The following is a 5,794-nucleotide window of genomic DNA, read 5'->3' as shown; positions in this document are numbered from 1 at the left end:
TTAGGGGTCAAGGGGAATGACTCGACTAAAAGGTACGTCTTCTAGGGGTCAAGGGGAATGACTCGACTAAAAGGTACGTCTTATAGGAATCAAAGGAACGACTCAACTAAAAGGTACGTCTTCTATGGGTCAAGGGGAATGACTCGACTAAAAGGTACGTCTTATAGGAATCAAGAGAAATGACTCGACTAAAAGGTACGTCTTCTAGGGGTCAAGGGGAATGACTCAACTAAAAAGGTAAGCCTTTTAGGAATCAAAGAGAATGACTCGACTAAAAGGAACGTCTTATAGGAATCAGGGGAATGACTCGACTAAAAGGTACGTCTTCTAGGGGTCAAGGGGAATGACTCGACAAAAATGTATGTCTTATAGGAATTGGGGGAATGACTCGACTAAAACATACGTCTTTTAGGGGTCAAGGGGAACGACTTGACTAAAAGGTACGTCTTAGGAGTGAAGGTTCAATTTAAGAAGAGTATCACCTAGCAAATGAAAACTGAAATCCCTAGACAAGTGTGTCTCCGAGAGATATAGGATGATGAATTTTTACCATGATTTTACTATCAAACCTGTCCAGCAACATTGCTTCCTACATTTGTAAAAGTGAGGCATTGCAGCCCTTGATGTTTATGCTCTGAAGTCCTTGCTTTGAAGGTAATATGTTTCCTGTTTTATCAAAGAAAACTTGTAAGTGTGAAACATGGTGGCTGATTTGTGGCTTTAGCTTTCGTGATGATCGCTCTTGTCCTCGTCACATTTAACCTTACTTTCAAACATTAGCATATATCATTGACTTGCTGCATCATTGACCCAAACTCAGGTTATTAAGAGTGACTCTAAAACAAACACAGTATCTCTACTTTGTCATGCTTCTCAGATAGACCCTTTGAACCTTAATATTTTCATAAGTTCCCTGACTTGTCTGTTGACAAAACTTTCTGCATGCCCTTTTTTTGGCTCACAATCATGTGTCTTTTATGTGCTAGCTTTTGTCTTGCTTTGTGCAATTAAAGAAACTGGTAGCCAGTTTTGAAATCTTTTTTTTTTCACTTGTTTTGACACGGACTTGACTCAAAGACAAGAAAAGAAAAATGATAATGACTTTTATTAGGAAAAATGACTCAAGAAAATGAAATAAAAATAAAGAGAAGAAACAAAAGACAATGAATGTCCCCATTTGAAACAAAGAAATGAAAATTTATCTAGAAAAGACAGTCAACTTTATTGATTATGTCATGCATTTTGGATTAAGCTGCCTGATCTTTCCATCCAGATTTCTACCAATTGTTGTTGAGCTAATGGCCTTGAAACTGAGTTGCTTCCTTAGGCCAAATTCATTCGGAAACCTCATTTGGCTAGTGGCGCCTTGAAGGGTTTTCGCCAACAAACCTCTTTCTTTCTCTCAGCTCACCATTTCCTTATGATGTCCGTGAGTGGTTTTCACCAATGAGACTCTCTTATTCTCATTTCTCCTAACTCACAGTCATCTTACGATGTCCATAAGGGTTTTCACCAATAAGACTCTCTCATTTTTATTTCTCTTATAATTTCTTATGCTGAGGAAGACAAGTAGTACCCAAAATGCATCATCATATCCATTGCATACTTAGCGTTAACATTCTCAAAGATTGATCTGAAGGTCTTTCTTTGGTTGTAACTTGGCATTTGGATAAGGTTAGAAAGAAGGAATGGCATGAGGCCCAAACGACACTTAAAGTGGTGTAGGACTTACAACTTTTGAAATCGACTCAAACAATGAGGATTAACTCATGCCCCAGTTTCTTTTGACTGGTAATTCTAAATTGTTTATTTATTTGGACCGAGCCCAGAGTAGGGCAGCCTACGTATCTCACCCCCGAGAGAGGAGAATCAGGTCACGCATAGTTCTGGCAGCTTGTTCTTTTACTTGATTCTGATTTTTTCTTCTTTTTGTTTTGTTGACTCTTTTTCTCTTTAGGATTTTTTGACTTTATTTTCTTGACACTTTTCTCATTTCTTTCTTTTGGATGCATTTTTTCTTTTTTTTTGAAACTTTTCTGACTTTATTCTCTTTTTTTTAAGTGTTTCTGACGCTATTATTTTGCTCGACACTTTTTATTTTGATTTTGCTGACTCCATCTTGATTTCAAAAGAGGGGTATAAAATAAAATAGGACTAAAACTCAAATGGGGTAAACAAAGGATGACACGATGTTTGGATAGTAGAATGAAACACCTTCGTCATATCAATCCTTGAAAATACAAATACATATCATGCACTATGAAAGTCAAAGATGAAGATCATGTGTGACACTTTAACAACACAAACTTTAACTGAGCATGCGTGCAACTTCTTTCTTCTACACTTGTCAACACATACGACTCCACCGTTGTTGTACATCTCTCACATTGAATGACTCATGATTTTGTGGAGTTAATTTTCTTCCCGTTTCTTTTGATATAGGATCACACATTCATTGTTTGACCTAATTGGGATATGCCTTTCGATTGATGACCAAGTCATCCTTGTGATTCTCAAAATAAATGACTTAATTTTCAAAGAAGGCTTCAACTTAATCACCAAATGCCTCAGCACTCTACCTATTTTCTCAAATGCTCTCTTTTCCTAACTTTGACTCTCTAATTTAATGCTTCATGATTAAGTTGATTTCAAGATCTGGCTGAAAATTTCGCAGGCATGTCATAACACTAGAATCAACACAAGATGCATTGTGTAAAGCAGACAAACAAACAACTTAAAATAAAACAAAACAAGCAAACGACACCACGTTTTATTAAAAAGAAAGACAGAAAGGTTAAACAAAGACGAGAGAGAAATAAAACAAGATAGATCCTGAACTACAACCCTGAAATAATTCGAAAAGCAAAAAAGAAAATAAAACAAACTACCAGACCTCTTTCTAGTACGGAGAGGGGTTCCTTCTCAATTGCTCAGCCTGACATCTTAGCCACTGGTTTGCATATAATCATGACTAGAGCTTTTCTCACCGTCAATGTTATACACCATAATCGATCCATCTTGAATCATCTTTTCAATTTCTCTTTTCAAATCTGAATTAATTTTTAATACTATGACCCTGAGCATCAGAATGATACGCACATCGTACATTAGGATCAAAATTTCTTGAACGTCGATTAAGAGTGTGCCCAAGGAGAGGAGTGATCATACCCCACTGTAATAATCTCTGAAACAAACTGGCATACGACTCTCCAATTGGTGTGAAGCTATCTCTCGGCTTCTGCATCATTTCGTCATTTGGCTTGGATCTAAAATCAGGCCTAAAAGGATTTTGGTATATTTGTGGAGTTAAAGGATGACTCTGAGGAGTTGGTGTGTTCCACTATGGGTAAGATGGGGGTTGAACATGTGTTTGTGCATTATATACTAGATATGGAGGTGGAGGAGCAGAGTGTAATGGATTTTGGGAGCGATTATGTGGAGCTTGGGAATGAACTTGGGTTTGAGCCTAAGAGTGACGACGACGGGGTCGTGACCGTTCCTGTTGTCCAACTATAATAGCAGATGCATCTTCCTCATTCTTTTTCTCCCCAACACTTCCTAAACCCTTTTGAATTACTTGAGTAGTCGTTGTCAATGTTGCGAAACTCACAATGCGACCATTCTTAATTCCCTCTTCTATTATCTCCCCCATTTTAAGGACCTTAATGAATAGCTTGCCTAATGCAGGTAACGAATGTTGATAATATGTTTCGTCCTGCGCTTGAATAAATACATCTACTATCTTACTTTCTTTCATTGGCGGTTTCACCCTAGCAACTTGTTCAAGCCATCTAATCGCATATTCTCTAAAAATTTCGGTGTTTTTCTTATTCATATTAGTCAGAGATTTCTCATTAGGAATCAACTCCACATTGTATTGAAATTGTTGCACGAATTCATTAGCTAGGTCATCCAAACTAATCAACTTGTCGATGTCTTGGTCAACACACTATTCCGAAGCTATGCCTGAAAGACTCTCCCCGAAATAAGCCATGATTAGTTCTTCCTTTCCTCCAGCACCCCTTAATTGGTTACAATATCACCTCGAATGTGCCACTGGGTCCCCATATTGACATACTTCCCAAACTTTGGCATTTTAAAAGCAGGAGGAAGGTTGACACCTGGAAACATGCATAAGTCCTTATATGAGACACTTTTGGAACCCCCAAGTCCTTGCAAGTTCTTCATAGAAGTTCCAAACTTCTCAATTTTTTGGTTATTTCCTCTTGTTCTTCTGTCATAACAGGTTTCTCAGTGTTAGGAGGAAATTCAGGCAGGTGAGTGTCACCATAAAGACCAGTCAACCTGAATGTAGGCTCAGAAGTGTAACGCTGATCACAAGTAATATTCATTGCAGGCTCTCTTGTAGAGTAGAGAGGCACAACTTATGGATGAACATCAAAAGTAGGAGCTTCAGGTGGAGGTGGCCCTGCAAAAGCATGAACAACAGGTGGATCCGAGTATGTGGTAGTCTTGGATTGGGGAGCGAGGACATAAACATTGGAAGTGATTGGATATTGTTGCCCCGGAGTCAATGCTGATGCATATTGTGGCATATCAATAAAAATGGGAAATTGTGTATGTGACACGGGAGGAAAGCTAGAAAGGTATTCCAGATTATCAGTGGGAACTGGGGGAGGCGGCAACCCATTATCCCAAGCTCGATGCATTTCTATCATTTGCTGCCTTAATTTTCGAATCTCTTCATTGGCTCTTAAATTCTCATTTCTCGAACTTCCGTTCTGATTAGTGACAACAAACTCGGTATCCTTGTTGGCTATAACTTTCTCTGTGACTTGGTGCAATAAGGAGGACCAGCCAAAATGCCACAAACCAACCACCTTAAACTAATTGAACAAAAGAAACATCAAATGCGTTAGAGTTCAACGCCTTTTTTTCAAAACCCTTTTTTTTCATTTAGAAAAGATCACCGAATCCAAGAAGGGAGCCTACGTATCTCACTCCGGAGAGATGAAAATTAGGTGTGCGTAGTTTGTGAAGTCTTGCCAAAATGGTCAATTAAACTCTTTTTCTTTCTTTTTTTCTTTTTCTTGAAACTCTAAGAAGAAAAGAAAATAATAAATTGTCAAAAGAATTGACGAGAAATCTTTTTTTTGTGTGTGTTTTCAGTTTTAACATTCCTATACAAAATGAAACCTACGATTACCAAAGAAAAATCTTTTTGAATTTTCAATTTTGAATTTCATATGAAAATGAAACTTGAACCTAGTAAAGAATTATTTTTTTTATCGTTTAAAGATGTATATAAAACATCTACTCTAAATGGAGCGTGAAGACAGTCTTTTTTTTTTTAATTTTGAAATAAGATCCCCAACCAACAGTAGGTTGCCTACGTATCTCACTCTCGAGAGAGGAGAATCAGGGGTGTATAGTTCATCCAGATTGGACAACTAATGATTGAATAACGAACTAGATCCTGACTTGAGAGATACAACCAAAGACAAACAATGAACAGCATTAATAAAATCTTTTTTTTGAGTTTTCTCATTAGACACTTCACATAAAACTGACACCAATAACTTTGAAAGAAAAAATCTTTTTGGTATTTTTGCTATATGAAATGTACAAAACTTCTACTATTTTTTTAATTTTTCTATTATAAAAAACTCCTATTCAGAAAATCTTTTTTTGAAAATTATGAATGCATGCTAAAGGAATCAAAAGAAAATCTTTTTGATGTTTTTTTTTGTTTTATTTTTTTTGAGTAAATGCGTAAAAAAGGAAGAATTTTTTTTAAAATTTTGTATTGTGAAAAATTAAAGTCATTAAAAAC

The sequence above is a fragment of the Capsicum annuum genome, chromosome 1 (assembly GCF_002878395.1).
Source record: "Capsicum annuum cultivar UCD-10X-F1 chromosome 1, UCD10Xv1.1, whole genome shotgun sequence".
NCBI lineage: Eukaryota > Viridiplantae > Streptophyta > Magnoliopsida > Solanales > Solanaceae > Capsicum > Capsicum annuum.
Note: the sequence above shows the minus strand (reverse complement) of the source record.